This window comes from Petaurus breviceps, unplaced genomic scaffold (genome assembly GCF_028583685.1).
Source record: "Petaurus breviceps papuanus isolate PSGF00001 unplaced genomic scaffold, PetGlider_PUasm1.0 90977, whole genome shotgun sequence".
NCBI lineage: Eukaryota > Metazoa > Chordata > Mammalia > Diprotodontia > Petauridae > Petaurus > Petaurus breviceps.
In genome coordinates this window covers 55,212,866-55,231,573 of record NW_027187391.1, presented here as the reverse complement: position 1 = coordinate 55,231,573, position 18,708 = coordinate 55,212,866, and the positions used below count along the sequence as shown (strand labels likewise).

Here is an 18,708-nt window from a genome sequence, read left to right as displayed (position 1 = left end):
TTCTACATTTTCCTGGAGTAACTCCAGATCCAGGTAATGAGCCAGAAGAAAAAAAAATAATGCTGTTCTGGTAAGACCCTCAAAATTTGATCCAATCCATTTGTACGTTCAGAGATTTCAAGCTCCTGATAAATAAGTCACACACATGTACGCATATAATACCTATATCTTGATATATAAAATCATTTGCAAATGACTACACAGTAAATTCCATGGTGCTTCCTCCCTAGTATTTACCTGCCCTATGGCAGGATTCACCTCGAATATTTAGGATTTTGATCGCTTTTCTGTTTCCTATGGGGTAGTGTTTGACTGGTCTCCCCTTTTTTCAAGGGCCAGGAATAGTCACATCCACATCACTCCAGGTTATGAGGGATTACATTAGAAGCAAAAGGAGGCAGAAGTTTCTCCTCTAATGTCTAAATCAACTAATCCCATTATGGTGCATTGGTTTACATCTTCCTCTATTCTAGATGTGTCTACTGAATCTGGCATTCATTTATGAAGAATATTTCTGTATTTCCCTAGGCAGAATGATAGTCTTCAGTTTTATTCAATTCAGAAGAATTTTCTCTCCACTTTAGAGACTAGAGTCTTGAGAAATACATGATATCATCCATGAGTCAAATATGCAGATATTTCTATTAAAACCAAATTTCTTGTTATTTTCTATTAAAATATTCACTAGAGAATTGGGTGTGGCTTTTAAAATTATACAAAATAAAATATGATGAATGTAAAGTGTGTGATATGCAAAAATTCACTTCGATAGTACACTGCTCCATTACAATATTCATAGCCTTATCTTTTAAGTACAAAGAATGCAAGTAATAATGACTACCTGAAATTATGAATACTGAGTATAGACTTATTCGGTTCTCTAGGGTGTGATTATCTATTATTAATCTAGAGTTACAGGGACAAAATCAATTAGTTTGGTCTGATCTGACTCTAATTTGGATCATACAAAAAAAAAGTATTTTTGAAAAAACCATGACCACAAGAAAAGGCATGACTATGCTAAGATAAAAAGAAAAACCAACCACCCATAGTGTATCAGGTGATCCAAACATTATCTGCATTATTTAGAAAAATGTTATGGACGTTTTGGCTTTCATGTGAAGCATGGAGTAGTGGGAAGATTACTGGAGTTGATGTTGAAAGACTTGCGTTCAAATTCTAGTTCCGCCAATTAATTTTTACATGCTATGAGAAAGTCTCTTTTACCCCTCTGGCCTCAGTTTCCTCACTTGTAAAATTAAGGAGATGGAGAAATTTGACAATCTCTATAATCCCTCCCAGCTCTATATCTAAAATCCGTCTATAATCCCATATTCCTGTAGAGGGAACATAGTTTAAAAGAAAATGCACTAGAGGTGAAAGCAGAGGGGAAGGAGAAGTACCAACTATGTGCAGGAGTCCTGTGCGAAGACCTTTTTAAGAAAGTGAGGTCACCTGTATTTTCTTCTCAGCTCTGCCATACTCTATGGTCTATGGCAAATCACAATTCTGGGCCTCAGTTTTCTTTCCTGAAATGAGAGAGTTGGATTAAATGTCAATGAAGTCACTTTTCGTTTTGAAAGTTTTCTGCATAGTTCCGTGTGAGTTGTAAAAGAACTTCTCTGAATTTCTCCTCAGCATTAGTTTGGTCTGTTCAGCACAAGAGAATTAAAATAAACTGTTCTATACACTTTGGATTCTGAATTAAGGATAGCCAGCATGTTATCAAGCTACTTATTTACAAAACTAAGCATGAGAGTTGAGTTTTTATCTATTTGTCAATATTACACATCTAAGAAAACAAAACACAGGAGGGACAAAGGTAATAAATACAGGAATTTTTAGGATTGCTACCTACAGCTGAGTGTGTGTGTGTGTGTGTGTGCAAGGCAAATAAACAGCATTGCAGTATAGACACAGCTGAGAGTACTTAATTAGTGACAATTACAACATTGTTCTAAGCTGCCTTCAGCCTTTCTGTTTCCCTAAGACAAATTCATTTAAGTAAATAAAATGTCAAGAAAATAAGCAAGGCCTTTGACTTGCTGGTCAACTGGGAATATGGCTTATCTTAAAATAGTTACTAAGCAAGTTTGGTTGGTTAGATTGGTATTCAATGTTAAGTTTTAATGAAATGTTTTTTTTAAAAAAACAAATTATTGAAATATTTAAAATATCTGATGCTATACTTGGGAATTATTTTGCAAAGGTTATCCATAAGAAAATGTCAATGGTTTATATTTCCAAACAGAAGAGACTTAGTCTTTTTTCTAAAGAGACTTATTATATGAGAAAGGCCTAATAGCTTCTAAAGATAAGCATGAACTTCACCCTAGGTTTCTATACTGTTTATTTAGCACAAATTGTGTGGCCAAACCAAAAAGAAATATCTCCCTGAAAATACTACTATGTTTTTTTTTAAAGAGCTACCTGTTCAAAGATTTTTCTGGCAGACTCATAGGCAATTGTAAAAACTTGGAAGCAAACAAAATACCCCCCAAAATAGGAAATGGTAAAACAAATTCTGTTTTCTCAATGTAATCTCATTCTTTAGTGAAAATAAGTTTATGAGGAATATTGAGAAATCTGGAATGGAACATGAAATAATATAATGTGAAAAGAGAAGATGCATACCAAAGTATATATTACCTTCAACTATATTTGAGGGAAAGTGAATGGGAATGAATGGTCAAAGAATCTGGAGAGTGCCTTAGGGTAACTGGAAAAAAAAATGATTGTGATAAGCCATGAATTGGAATGAAGTCATTTAAATGTAAGTAGTTACTAAGCAAATTTAACCGGTTATTGATGTTTAATGTTAAAGTTTAAATAAAACCTTTAGGTCATTTTGGTTTTTTAAAGAGAAAGTTTTGCAATCAGCCTTTCAGTTTGTGGTCATTACTTAAAACCTTCTTATTTATATATAATTATTTGTAAATGACAACATTTTAATTCAATCAGCAATATAACAATAATGTTCAATAATGAACTACTTTATTTATTTATGCTATTTTTTTTTTGAAATGGAAATTGGGGTTGTGACTTGCCCAAAGTCACATGGCTAGTTTTTGTGTTAAGTGTCTGAGGTCGGATTTGAATTCAGGTCCTGCTGACTCCAGGGTGGGTTCTCTGTTCACTGTGCCACCTAACCACTCCAATAATGAACAACTTTAATTGGAGGCAGAATCCAGAAAGTATTTTTAGTGTAACCATATGTCCTGTATTTACATACACTATACCAGAAGGAACTGGAAATTATTTTTGAGGTAGGTATTCATAAGACAAATTGAATCAATTTATCTTATGGAATCATAGCAATTTCAGAATTAGAAGGGATTGATAATTGGAAAGGCTTTCTAGTTCACCTGTTCCTTTTTTTTAAAGTGAAACAGCCAATTTTATTCAAATTCACAATATTTCAGGTTTTTTTCTAGAACTAAATATTTTGCATAATATGTTTATTTAAGAGGAAATTCTTTACTGTTCCTCTTCCAAAGTATTTTCGTAGAAACCAGAGTCTTGAGTAGCCCAGTTAGGAGCCTCTGATCTACTATTCTGATTAAGTTTTTTCTCAATATTCATGGCCAGCATCTGGCTTCAAAAAGAAAGGCTTTTAGTCTTCTCAATCATTTGCTGATAGGGTGAGACTGCATTGTTACCCATAACCACATGGCCCAATTTGGAGTCAATCTTGGCATCAAGCCTAGCATTTCTAATCAAATTGACAATCCATCTTTCAGCTTCTTCAGGAGTCATGTTCAATTTATCTGCCAACATGCTTATGCTGATACATTGATTAATGTGACAGAAAGTTTTAAATATGAAGAGTCGAGCATTTTCAATGAAATCTTCAAAGCAAGCCACCAGGAAAAAGTCATTCACAAGAACTGATTCACACTCTCTTAACTTTTTCTGGGCACCATCAAAATCAAAGTTAACGTACAACCATTCAACAAACTCTGTTATAGGATCTTTGTATGTGTAGGATTCCTGTTGAATAACTTTGACTAGGTCTTTCAATACCTGTCTTCGTTTTCGAACATCTTTGTTTGTTATGACTGCAGTGGTCAAATAGTGGAGAATACTTGGACACATAGTTTGAATTGCATTAAGATACTGTGGTTGGTAAAGAAAGAGATCGCTAATGTTGTCTCAACCTTTTGGGTGGTTGAAGAATACAAATAGAGACCAATGAATCAGCCATGTTCTCTGCTGAAGGGACAGGAGTGGAGAACTGACAGAATTATTATCTATGGTCTCTTTCAATCTTGTAAGGTCTTCCATGGCTGCATCCCAATTCTGCATTAAAATTTCAGATGCTAATTTTCTCCACAGTGAACTCAAAGCATTTCTATCAGTTGAGGGAACCAAGACTCTAAGAAAGTAGAGATACTCTGCTGCTCTTGAATAGTTGCCACATTCATACTGAAATTTTGCATATCTATAGAGTGTATCTAAATATTCTTGCCTAAAACCATGTTTGTCAGCCAGGTAGTCAAACAGCATCTGACCATCCCTGGTAGATTGCATTTGCCTTTTTGTTTCTGGATCTTCAAACATCTTGACAATTGGCTTAGTTTCTGCCTTCAGCTATTTTAGTTGTGCAACAACAGTAGTTATTTTCTCATGCAAAACATGAGGAATGTCATCAGAATAAAGGTTTTTATACACATCCATTGCAAAATCCACCATGTTTGTATCACTAAGAAGGTCCAATTTTCCTTGAAGCAACTCCTTTTCATTATATGTCTCTTTGAGAGAAACTTGAACAGTGGGAAGACCAAATGGAGGTCCAAAAAGTGCGTGATGCGAGTAGTAAGATGGTACTCTGCCATCTTGCTGGGAAAAAGGGAGTAACTCCCAACTGACCTTTATTGATAACTATGTGTTCAGCCAATTCCTGAACAGAAATTCTGTCTACAAAAACCCCTGACAAATGGTGATCTAGACTTAACTTGAAGACTTCTACTAACTGGAACTCTCTGTCTTCCAAGGCAGTGCATTCCACTTTTGGATAACTCTAATTACTAGGAAATTGTTTGTTACATCGAATTTAAACCTAATTCTTTGAAACTTCTAATCATTGCTGATATTTCTGCCCTCTATTGCCAAAGAGAATGCTTATTCATTTTTCCAATTGTTAGTCTTTTAAATACTTGAAGACAGCAACCATTGACCACCTAAATGTTGTCTTTTCCAGATTAAATATCCCAAGACTCATGAACCAGATCTCCTGAAGGTTAATCTCCAATTTCCTCACCATCATAGGATTACAGATATAAAGCCTGAAGGGACTGTTGATATGATTAATTGAAAATCTTAGAAATAAAGATTCAGAAAGATTAAATGACTTGCCCATGGTTATACAACTAGTAAGTGGCATTGCTGAGATTTGAACCTGAGTTCTCTGTGTCCAAATCCATCACCCTTTTTACTATAATACATTAATCAGCCTCTTCTGGGTTTATCCTAGTGTCTTAGTTATTTCTAAATTATGTCCTAGATTATACATATGTATATATACATATTCATATGCATACACATATAGTATATACATATGTATATATGTAGTGTGTGTATATATATAATTTACAAATTATTTAACATTTAGATTCACTGAGATAACTGAACAATTTTTGATAATGAACAACTTTAATTGGTGGCAGCATCCAGAAAATATTTTTTCAGTGTAACCATGTGCCCTGTATTTACAAACACCAAACCAGAAGCAAATATACATAACTAGCAATGAGAAGGGTATAGAATATTAAAGAAATGAATCACAGGACCCAAAAGCTACAGTAGGAGGTGATACTCATATGTTATGAAGAGAAAACACATGAAGGTCAATCTTGCTAGACAGGTTCTAGCAAAGTAATAAGCAAATAAATAGGTAAAGAACTCATGGTTAGGAGGTTTACTTTGGGCAAAACCATTCTATTAACAAAGACAGAACACTCTGAAACCAGAGACATTGCAGAGGGATGTCTCTATCATTAGTCAAAGGGTCATCTATACACATGCAGTTGCCCAAATCAGATAATAGTACCATTTTAAATGTACAAAATAGTAATCACTATGGGTAGAATTATTGGGTAGTTATATCATTTTGTTCCTTTAGCTACTTCTTTACTCAGAGTCTGTTTTTTAAAATGTTCTCTTTTTGCTCACTGCCATCTTTGGAGGCAGGATGAAAGTTTTTCCCAATTAACTAAAAGAGAAATTGTAATTTTCTCCAGGTCCTTTCTTCTAAATGAGTAATTTATTAGTTTCACTTTTCACTACTAAACAGAGTCAAGCATTTGTTTGTATGTGCATGGAATAAATATGTAGTTTTGGTGTTTATAATTATATAAAAATATTGTCCTTCAAATACAAAGATGGTGCTACTGACTCAAGTCCTTTAGAAATGATGATGGTTTAAGTTGTTTGCTGTCCTCCTCCCTCCCCCATTCAGTGGAGGATCCAGCTATGCTCTCTCATCTAGTACATTTTATTACCAACACTATAAACCTTAGTCTCATTTGTAATATAGTCTATTTGCATTAACCATCTGCATTTGGTCAGCAAACACTGATGGCTGAATGAAATCCTAGAGTAATGAAAGAAGTAGTGGGTGTGATCTTTGAAAAATCATGGAGAATAGGAGAGGTGGTCCTAGTTTTTTTTTAAGTCTACAAATTATTGGTCATTCTGTTCTTGGAAAAACTTTAAATTTTATTAGGAAAGGAAAATTTGTAATCACTTAGATAGGGAAGCAGTTATCACTAAGAGACAGCATAACATCATTGAGGTCATTCCCAGATAATCTCATTTCCTTTTCTGACAGAATCACCAAATGTGTGATTTACCTGGATTTCATCAAAACATTAGAGAAAGTCTCATATTGTCACTGCAGAAAGTATGGAGAGGCATAAGATAAATGAAACGAGAACTGTTTAAATGTCTGGACACATTAAGTGACAGGAGGGAAGTCTCTAATGGAATATGCCAGGGTTCTATCCTTGGCCCTATCTTCTATAGTCGGTATGTCAATCATCTTTGCAGGTGACACAAAGCTGGAAGGAAGTAAATTCAATTAAGCAAATATTTATGAAGCATTTACAAATAGAAGGCATTGTGCTGGATATGTTGGATAGCGAAACAGGTTGGATGATAAAACTCAGAAATGAAAAAGATCTTGATGACTAGTAATGCTAGACTGAATCTAATAATATTAACTATAATCAAAATAAACTTAAATCATCTCTATGTAGCTGATTTGCAGATCTATTTATTCAGCCCTAATATTTCTCCCACATGACCAACTACCTTTTGGATATCACAGATTGGATACACTGTGCATCTCAAACTCAACATTTCCCACATAGAACTCATTCTCTTTCCCCTAAAATACTCCTCTCTTATGAACTTTCTCATTACTGTTTAGGGTATCACCATTTTCCCAGTCACCCAGACTCACAATTTTAGTCAGCCATGATTCCTCATTTGCAGTCACTCCCCATATCCAGTCTGTTACCATATCTGGTCATTTCTACCTTCATAAAAATGTTTACATACCCATTCCTTTCTCTTCATTCACATGACCAGTATAGACACTTGTCACCTCTCACATGGACTATTGTAATAGTCCTATAATTGGTTTTCTTACTTGATGTCTCTCCCCACTTCAATCCATCATACTTTTAGCTGTCAAAATATTTTTTCCCAGAGCACATGTCAACTCTTACTCAATATATTCTAGTGGAATCAATATATTACCTTCAGGATCAAATATAAAGTCCAAGTCCTATGGTCTGCTATCCAGTATTCCTATCAGTTTTGCCTTGTTCCTTATACATGGTGCACCATCTCTTTTCTTTGTTCTTTTGCACTTGCTATTTCCTGTGCTTGCAATACTTTCTCATCTCACCTCTATCTCTTAGTTTCCCTAGTTTCCTTCAATATTCAGATAAATCTTACCCTCTGCAAAAAGCCTTCCACCATCACTTTCCCTGCTAGTTCTTTCTCTCAGATTTCTCTTTATTGATTTGTATGTTATATATCCCTCATCAGAATATGAGTTCTTTGAGGGTAAGGACCCTATATTTGCCTTTCTGTGTCTCCCCAGAACCATGGACAGTGCTTGATGCAGAATAAACACAAAGAAATGTTCGTTTCACGACTTGACTGACTGATTAAATGCCTGAAAACTCTATGACTGGATTTTTAAAAATAGACACACAAGTACAAAGTATAGGATGAAGAAGATGTGCCAGACAACAGTTTGTATTGGAAAAAAAAAAGATCTGAGGGTTCTGGTAGACTGAAAGTTCAGTATTAATCAATAGTTCAGTTTTTTTGTAGTCATTTTCAATTCTATCTGTCTCTTTATGACCCCATTTGGGGTTTGATTGGCAAAGACACTGGAGTGGTTTGCTATTTCCTCCTCCTGCTCATTTTATAGATGAGGAAACTGAGGCAAAGAGGGTTCAATCACTTGCCTCGGGTCACACAACTAGAGTTTCTGATGCTAGATTTGAATTCAGAAAAATGATTCTTTTTGACTGCAGGCCTGACATTCCACCACTGTGCCACCTAGCAGATACAACAGTTCACTATAGTAACCAAAAAGCTTATAATACATCTTTATAGTCATATTTTACACTGTGAATAGGTGGAGTAAAGAGCCATTTTTTTTATTGAGTTACTTTTCTAATTGATATCACCTTACTTTCACCTTGTTGCTTTCTTTTCCCAATGATATGGAGACAGGGGAAGAGGAGGGAGCCAATGGTGGAAATTACATCTTTGCCATTGTCTTTCTATCTTTTGTAGTGACAGTGTAATTTAAAATCAATGCATCTTAGCAAATTCTGTGTTACCAGCAGAGGGAGTAAAAGTGCACAAAAAGTTAATTTTTCTGAAGCTTGATATGTCTTTAGAAATTCGAACATATCTGTATAAAATATATAAACATGTGTGTGCCTGCTCTATAGACGATTTAATCCTCTATTGAAACATTCTTGCCTTTGATAATTTTGTGGGAACCAACAAAAGTAAAAAATGGATACAATTTTAGTTGATGTTATATTTTGAAAAGATTAGAAGAAAATACAAACATAGCCATATCTATAAATATTGCCAGGTTACAAAGTACTTCACAAAAAGAAAAAAAATATAGCTCTCCTCCTCCCCCAAAAGAAGTTCATCTCCTATACATTTTAGAGATTGCTCAGCAGTTAGTCTTGCCCTAAAATATATCTCCTTTAATAAAGTGTCCTGGAGATATACTATTCTGGATTTTCCAGGGATTAGGCTTTTTTTTTAGAATAAATACAGACAACTTTAGCACAGTACTGAAAATACAAGCCCCATAATAACACTATACAGACAGGTACATGTTACAGTTACATTCTATAAGAGGAGTATTGATTAGCCCTTCACTATTTTCAGATTCCATTGTGAATGGCTAACAGCACCTGATTAAAAAAAAAGCTCTCCTTTCTGGACTATATATATTTGATGTGTGCTGACCAAATGCCCTTCAATATGTTCTATACTAATATTATATGAATGTTAGTGAAGAATCCACAAAATTTCTGTGAGACTTCTTAGGTAAATATGTATTTAAGTAGTTATGTTTTATGCATATTTTCAATTTTTATGCATTAGCCAATTTCACAGGTATTATTTACCTGGTGGGAATATTTAGCTTTCTGCCACTCCATTTTATCCTATGGATATAGTCACATATGTTTTCTAATATGCATAACAATTATGCACTAAATCATTCTAGTATCTGGAGTATTTATCATTTTTATGAGGTGCTTATCTACATTTGGGCATTTATTTAATCACTAGTTACTTTCTTCACTCTCCCCAAAAAAGACAAATCAAGCCTCCATTGAAGAAAAATGAGCATGGATCCTCAAAATTAACAGGGAGCCTTCTACTGAAAAGTACAGTTGAGGATTTGCCATGAAGAAAAATAATCTGTCAAAAACTAAGCAGGACATAATTGAATTCTTATGAAATTCTTTTTTCCCCCTACTTTATAAAGAAAAAACTCACTGTTACTTGAATATCAATCAAAATGAAACAAATTACAGAACCTACATTAAAAAAAAATCCCAATCTAGCTTAAATTAAGGAATTTGGTCAAACTTTTTAAAGACTTTAATTAAATTTGTGGTTTACTTGAAAAAATAGTTTTTAAGAATCTAGTCTGCTGTCTCCAATATATGTCTAAAGTACCCCAAATTGGAAACATTTAGGTCCTTGAATGGGGTGGAAAAAGCAATTCAAAGTTGCATTTTTTCTGTTCAAACAATACCCCATGGGAGTTTTGGAAATAATTCTGTTTATTTGCCTTTCTTATGTGGAGCTAACTGAGTTGACCTACCACAGACCATCACACCAAACTAGTTAGCTGTTTTGTTTACATACTATTTTATTATGCTCTTAATTCTTTCATTAAAATCTTCTATGAAAGCTAAGTGGCAATTTCTCATAGGAAAAATGAAGCAGAGGCTTTTATTATCACACATCTAACAACAAATAGCTGTGGCTCTAGTCTTTTGTGATGTTCCAACATCCAGACATTGTTTGTCTATTTACAACAAATGGAAAATTCTTTCAACGTGTGCTTTTAGAGAATGGTCCCCCAAAGGGTCTGACTGATAAAAAATAAATATGGAATCACAAAGAGGGTGGTATAATTGCTGCTAAACTAGATGAAATTCTCCAAGTTCATTTGAACCCAGAAGAAGAAGAAGAAGAAGAAGAAGAAGAAGAAGAAGAAGAAGAAGAAGAAGAAGAAGAAGAAGAAGAAGAAGAATTGCTAACATTTTTTGTGACATTTTCAGACTTGCAAAGCACTTAGTATATATCCAGTTTTCAGATAACCCTCTGGGGTAGAGGAGGTTACAGGCTCAGACAGGTTAAATGACTTGCCCAGAGTCATACTGCTAGTAAATATATGGGGCAGAAGTTGCATTCTAGTCTTTCAGATTCAAGTCCAGGGTTTATCCCCTCTATAAGGTTTCTTCCTGTGGAATCTCTGAATAGGAAGAGAGAGAGAGACAGAGAGAGAGAGAGACAGAGAGACAGAGAGACAGAGAGAGAGACAGAGAGAGAGAGAGAGAGAGAGAGAGAGAGAGAGAGAGAGAGAGAGAGAGAGAGATATTAAAAGCAATGCATGATTCCTGGCCAAAGACTTTAACAAAGACATAGGAAGGAAATCTACTTTCAGATTTCCAACCAACTTTTCTAGTTGGTCACATAGCCAAATGTAGGCTATGTGACCAACTAGAAAGCAACTAGACCAACTAGAAACCAACTCAAAGTTGGGCACTGGGGCAAAATATAGAACCAAAAAAGACAAGACATTCCTCCTTTATTTTACTATTCTTTTTCCCAAACTGTGGCTCTCCTTTTCAGAGACTGGGTAGAGAGCCTATTACAGAGTTGAGTAGAGAAATAGTATAGTCTACCAAAGACTTTGAGGCAAGTTTAAAAAAAAAAGGAAAGGAAAGGAAAGGAAATAACCTTTATGGTTTAGAAGTATCTCTGGACTTGGATTCAGAGAATCTGTGTTCAAAACATTTGTGTTCAAATTCCAATTTGGCTACATTCTACCTGTGTGACCATAGGCAAGTCACTTCTTTCTCAAGGATTCAGTATCCTCAAATATAAAAATGAGAGAGGTGGACTAGATGTCCTGTAAAGTGTCTTCTAGGTCTCTATTTATGGTCCTGTGACTTTAGGGTTGTGTGTGTGTGTGTATGTGTGTGTGTCCTTGCACATGGGTACATACCGGTACATTTGTCTCCCTCTGGATTGGTCCTGACTATGTTTCAGGTCAGGAGCATAAGGAGTGTGGGGACCTGGCACTATATTATCTTCCATAATGTTTATTCCTCTAATATGAATTTGCAGCCAATTGTCACAAAACCACTACTTCCTCCAAGAGATGGTATCATTTATACTACCCTGTCTTTCTTGGGTGCAATATTGCTAGTTATTATTTCTGTGACTATGGGTCTGTACCTTCTGCAAAACCCTTCTGGGAGAAAAATAAAGTTGATGTAAAATTAGTATTCCCTCCTTTCTTGATTTTCCTCTTTGGAGTGGAAGCAGACTATTCTTAACCTTTCTCTTAACTCCTGAAAAATGAATTCAGTTCTTTTTCTCATGCAATATATTACCTCCTCACAAACTCACACCCAGCTTCAGTCTCAATTGCGTTTTTGTGGGGAAAGAAGAAAAAACTCTGGAAAAAGGAAAGTATTTTTCTAAAGTGGAGGGTTGAGGGTGCGGAGCAGCTGGTGTAGTATTGTATCAAAGAATTTCTGAATTGGCAGGATTATTTCCTCATACTTCCTTTTGTGATTTCTCTATTCTCCTCTATCCACTCCTCCCTCACTTTTCCTTCTCTTCCTTATTACTTTGGTGAGTGCATGGCAGGAAGGGGAGCAACATGCAACTGAACTAATACACCCCCAATCCAGGATTGGGAGAAAGTCCTACCACTTTCCTATTGCTCTGCCTGCTGTCCAAGGCAGCATTATCTGTAGTTCAGCCTTGGGAGAAAAGAATAAGGTTACAATCACTCAGCATTTACTAAGTGCCTCCAATTTGCAAGGCCCTGGGAAAGATACAAAGCAAAATGGGACAGGATCATTGCCTTCTAAGAACTTACATTCTAATAAGGAAGATAAGCCATCAAGATAACATGCAAATTACTTTTTTTGGAGGGAGAGAGTATAGGTAGATTAGGTGAGAAATTTTATCTGCCAATCAATGCAGATTGGTACCTTCTCTTCCATTTATAGTGTTAAAGAGTTCACTAAGAGGTTAAATGACTTACCCAAGGTCACATGGTCAATATGTGTTGGGGTAGAATTTGAACCCCAGACTTTCCTAACTTCCAGGCTAGTTTGCTATTCATTATGCTATGTTACTTCTCATATAAATCACTATTTTACATAATAGAATATAATATGTGCAGATGAGAGGTATGAGCAAAGTGCTGTGAGGATTCTTACAAGGGAAAGATAACTTCCAGATGACAGTATCATGGAAAACTTCATGGAGGATTTGACATGCAGGCAGGGTCTTCAAGGATGCCCAATTAAGATGGAATATGGGAAAAGCATTTTAGGGGTAAGAAACAGTGAAGACAAAGGTCTAGAGGAAGGAATCTTTGTAGGAAATGGCAATTCATCCACGTTGGCTACAACAAAGTATACATGAAAATAAAGTATTGTGAGCTAACTTTAGAAAGGAGGGTTGGGGAATTATGCCCAAAGGGCTATCAAAATGTGTGTACCCTTTGACCCAGAAATACCACTTCTAGGGCTGAAAGAGATCATGAAAATGGGAAAAGGACCCACATGTACAAAAATATTTATAGCAGCTCTTTTTGTAGTGGCCAAGAACTGGAAATTGAGGGGATGTTCATCAACTGGGGACTGGCTAAATGAATTGTGGTATATGAGTGTAATGGAATACTACTGTACTATAAGAAATGACAAATGGACAGACTTCAGGGAAACCTGGAAAGACTTTATGTGAACTGATGCTGAGTGAGAGGTGAGTAGAACCAGGAGAACATTGTACACAGTAACAGCTACATTGTGCAAGGTCTGATTTGGATAGACTTAGACTTTCTCAGCAATGCAAGGACCTAAAACAATTCCAAAGAACAAATGATGGAAAATGCCAGTCATATCCAGAGAAAGAACTATGGAGTCAGAATGCAGAACAAAGCATACTATTTTCTTTTGTTTTTTTTTTCTTTCTCATGTTTTTTCCCCATTCATTACAATTCTTCTATGCAACATGACTAAAGTGAAAAGGTGTTTAATAGGAATATATGCATAAAGCACATATCAGATTGCAACTTGTTTTGGGGAGGGAGTAGGAAAGGAGGGGGAAAACTTAAAACTTATGGAAGTGATTGTTGAAAACTAAAAATAAAAAAGAAAGGAGGGCTGGAAACAGATTGGGGGGAATCTTAGGTGCTTGGCTAAGAAACTCAGACTTCATTTGGGCAGACTGATGTTTTTTGAGCTACAGATGTGACATGGTCAAAACTGTAATCCTGTGATAGATGTGACAGCAACATATAGAAAGGATTAAAGGAAGACAGACTAAAGGCAAGGAGTCTGGTCAGTAGGCCAGTAATAACAAGAGTCTGCAGAGAGGTGAGAGCCTATGAGTAGAAAAGGAACAGATGAAGGATAACACACAAAGACACATATGCACAAACACAATATATATTAAGATTCCTAAAGTGCTTTACTTAATATTTTCTTATTTTATCCTCACAACAAACAAGGGAAGTAGATAATACAGAGATCATTGTCCCCATTTTGTAGATGAAGGAACCAAGGTTCACAGAGTTTTGTTAAGGAAAGTACTTTTTAACCCTTAAAATGCTAAAGAAATATGAGTTTTTATTATTACCAATGCGGTCTAGAAAAGATAAGACTTGAAAATAATTTTCAAAATCTATTGAATACCCAAATTGTGCACATGATATTGAGAATTCTTCCCATTGTCTCCTTTCTTCCCATATTATATGCCTCACCCTTATCTTTATGCCTTCCCATAGCACATTGTGTCCACCTAGAGTGATAGATTGGAGTCAGAAAGACCTGAGTTTAAATTCTGCCTGAGATACTTCCGTACCTATGTGACCATGGAGAAGTTACTTAACCTCTCAGGCTCAGTTTCTTCATGCGGAAAATGAGGATAATAATAGCATCTACCTCCTGGGGTTGTTGTGAAGATCAAATTGGATAATACATGCAAAAACATTTTGCAAACCTTAAAGGTTCTATATAAATGCTAGTTATTATATAGTTAATATTAACATTATTTCTCAGAAAATACAGATCATCATAGAAAAATGTTAAAAAAAAGGAATAGGAACTTTAGAGTATGTTACATTTATTTTAGCTCTATAGTCATTACTTTGAAGAAAATATTTATTTCAGGTTAAGGTGATGAAAATAACCGCTGAAGAATCTTCAGAACACAATTTTGTGATACATTTTTTCATTGGCCATTTCCTAACCTGAGCAGATTGGAATATTGATTGTGAACATTTGATTTAATGGCACAGGGCTGTGTTTGCAAGAGTTAATGAAAAGGGGGCGGCTAGGTGGTACAGTTAATAGAGCACTGGCCCTGGAATCAGGAGGACCTGAGTTCAAATCTAACCTCAGACACTTAACACTTACTAGCCATGTGACCTTGGGCAAATCACTTAACCCCAATTGCCCTTCCTTCCCCCCTCTAAAAAGCAAGAAAAAAAAGACTAAATGAAAAGGCAAGAAGATGTAAAGTTCCAATCCAATCCCATAAGCATTTATTAAGCATCTACTATGTGCAAGATAAGTTGCTAGGAAATAAGGAATCAGTAAAAGACAAACCAGTCCAACCTTAAGGAACTTACATTCTACTGAAGATATAATATGCAAACATGTAAGTATATATATGATACTTTGACGAGAGGGAGAGCACTAACAACCTAGGAGGACTTCCTAGAGGAAGGTGAGCCTTCTCTCCAGTCATCTTCTCCACAACCTTCTCAACAATAGCCTGTCTTGTTGCCTACACCAGACACCATGCCCTAGAGCTTTCAATCTTTTCATTTCTGGAACTCCGGCCCAAGTCCCCTGTTGATCTTATTGATCACTGCCTCTCCCAGAACACTTTTGGGAAAGCCCCAGTCATGCAGTACTTCACTCCCATCTCTTTGACCATCTCCTCCACGGCCTTATCACCTACCTGGTCACCCAATGCATACCCTCTTCATTTTCTATCCCACTTCCAACCCCAGTTCCTGAGTCACAGACCATGATCAAATCATTTCTGCCAGTGTTCTTGGGTGGAGAATGTCAGTCTACTCCCTTATAGCCTCATTCACCTTCCCAGTAATTTTAAGAATCAAAGTACCCCTCCCTAGCCATCACTTCCCTATGTGTGTTGTCTTCTCTTATTAGAATATAGTATCCTTGATTACAGAGATGGTCTTTGCTTTTTTATTTGTATCCCCAGAACTTAGAATAGTTTTTTTTTTTTTTGTCACATAGTATATGTTTAAGAAATGCTTTATTTTATTCATCCAGTCATTGAAGGAAGCTAGATATTCAAAGGGGTAGAAAGCACACATTTTAGGCACGAGGGACAGTCTGTGCAAAGGCATGTGAGCAGGAAATGGAATATCAATGTTGGAACAACAAATAGGCCAGTTTAATTTGACATCATAGTGGAAAGGGAGTAATGTGATTCCTAGAATGGCAGACTGGAATCATATTGTGAAGGACCAAGCTGAAGTGTTTATATTTTATCTTGGAAGCTATGAAGAGCCACTGAAGATTCATATGCATGTTACTAATACATTCAAAATAATTGAAAAAAGTCAATAAAATAAGTAGACATCAGTTTCATGCACAGTTAAATGTATATTCCTTTACCAAAAATTTATTTTAATATATAGATTATATAATTTATAGATTACACAAGGAAAAGTTACTAACCTAGTACAGATATATTCATTTGAGTTAATTCTTTCAGACTATATCTACATAATAATACAAAATCATAAGCTGTAATTTTTTTAACCTCTTGTAAGTGAATATTTAAGGTTATCAGTATGGAGGTATCTAATAACAATTCTCTTTTCCAGATGCAAGATATTTTCAACTGAACAGCTGCAGTAGGAAAAAAAACGATTATCAGTGGTTTTCTTCCCTTTAGTCAGGGTTTGGTGTTTATATGAAGGTAGTAAATATTTATAGACCTAAGAATCCAGGTCTTAAAGTTTATGAAAAATCACTTTAATGGATTTAAAACAGAAAAAAACTATGTCAAATTTTACTTTGTTCCAGGTTTCTTTTATCACCTCTTGCTTTGTACCTCTCTTTTTAGGCTCTCTTTTGCAAATATCATCCTTATTTTGCACTTATTTCATCTCCTTCCTAGGTTGTCGAGTCGTAGAGGGCAAAGACTGTGGCTTTATCATATCTGCATCTCTCCCTAGTGTGTTGCATAGAAGAAGTTCTTGAACTGAATTGATTTCTCAACAATAACTATATTTTTTTTCCTGTAAAATATCTTTTTTTATCACTGCTGTAGAATTTAGCAAATTTTAGAAAACTGCTTTTTTGGGGGTTCAGCATTATTTATTTGAGAAAGTTAGGTTTGCAAGAAAGAGAATGCAATATATTAAGGGGGTGGGGTGGGTGGGAAGGATAAGATGGGAGGAGCAGGAAGCATTGATGTAACCAAAGAGATTTTGTCTCATCCAGAACTAAGAGTAAAAGGAAGTGAGAGGTAAGTTAGGGAACCTAAAGCCAAATGGCAAAAAAAAAAAAAAAAGAGTCCAACCAGTCATGACAAATAAGGACAGGCCAGCTGCCTGACCAGCCTCTTGACCTTATTTATTACACTAGGAGGAAAGCTGACTAGTGATGTAGAGGGGAAAAACTGTATCCTCCCTTGGGGAGGAGGCATAAAGATCAAGGGATCTGGGAAGCCTTACATGTCCCAGCTTGATAATGGTGATAATGACCACAGTAGTCTTTGTGTGTGTGTTTGTGTGTGTGTGTGTGTGTGTGTGTGTGTGTGTGTTTGCTGGATGGTAAGGGGGGAGGGAAGGGCTTAGAGAGAGTGAGTAGGATCAATAGTAAAATTTTGCAATAGATGGGAAGTCAGTTCTTCCATGCTATTTCAATATGAAAGCCCTCCCCCAACACTTTTAAGGGTTGTCTCCTCATCTGAAATACTTCAATTAAAATTAACTGGATTTCACAAAAGTGAAGTACATTTTCTCTTCTATGTCTCTTTTGGTTTTAGTCCAGCTGCTCCCACTTAATGCTGTTGCTTTTGAGGTTGGGGCACGAGAATCACAAAACTAAACCTCACCACTTCTGAATTTTTTATCATAGCATACCAGAACTAAACTTTAACCAAACTTTAGACTTGAAGCTCCTCATTTTTTAAAATATGGAAACTGAGACCTGTACAAATAAAACTTTTTATTCAGATCATCACGCAGGTAGAAGTAGAACCAGGAATCAAGCCCCCTACTAAATGCCCCAATTTAGCACTGTCTTGAGTCAGAAAACTTGCTTTCAAAATCTGCCTGTGGAGGACCAATGAATGATGAAGAATTCTACTCACCTCTTGACAGAGAAGTGATGGCTAAACATTCAGAATAAGATGCACATTTTTACATATGGCTAATGTGAGAATTTATTTTGCTTGACCATGCATAATTACAAGAGTTTTGCTTTTAGATTTTCTCCTTTTTTCAGTATGAAGGGACAGTGGTTGTGAAGGAAAAAAATTCTTAATTTAAAAAAATTTTAGCCCACTTGTGACAATTACCACCTGTATGACTTTGTGCAAGTCACTTAACCTTGTTTGCTTTCATTTTCCTCATCTGTAAATAAGAAGCTTACATGAGATGATTTTTCGTTTATCCATACAGTTCTATTCATCTAACTTCATGGAAATAACAGTTTCATCTTTGTAACTCTCAAAGTATCTTTCCATCAGCTACTATTAGATGCTTTATTACCCAAATAAACAAGGGACAAATGACAAAAGTGCCATTGAAAGTAATACATAACTTGGGATGAACATCAGTTTGCTATACTGGGAATTAATATTCTCTCTCTCTCTCTCTCTCTCTCTCTCTCTCTCTCTCTC

General features: G+C 35.7%; 1 long non-coding RNA gene and 1 pseudogene across 1 annotated transcript in view; both read right to left on the bottom strand.

The window, feature by feature from the left end:
* LOC138153338 (uncharacterized) overlaps positions 1-18,708 on the bottom strand; it is a 125,279-nt gene that overhangs the window by 40,350 nt on the left and 66,221 nt on the right. Inside the window, exon 2 of the long non-coding RNA XR_011166346.1 lies at positions 1,404-1,529. This is a non-coding gene — a long non-coding RNA (uncharacterized lncRNA). The remainder of the gene's footprint in view (positions 1-1,403; positions 1,530-18,708) is intronic.
* Positions 3,373-4,842, bottom strand: LOC138153036 (eukaryotic translation initiation factor 3 subunit E pseudogene; annotated as a pseudogene).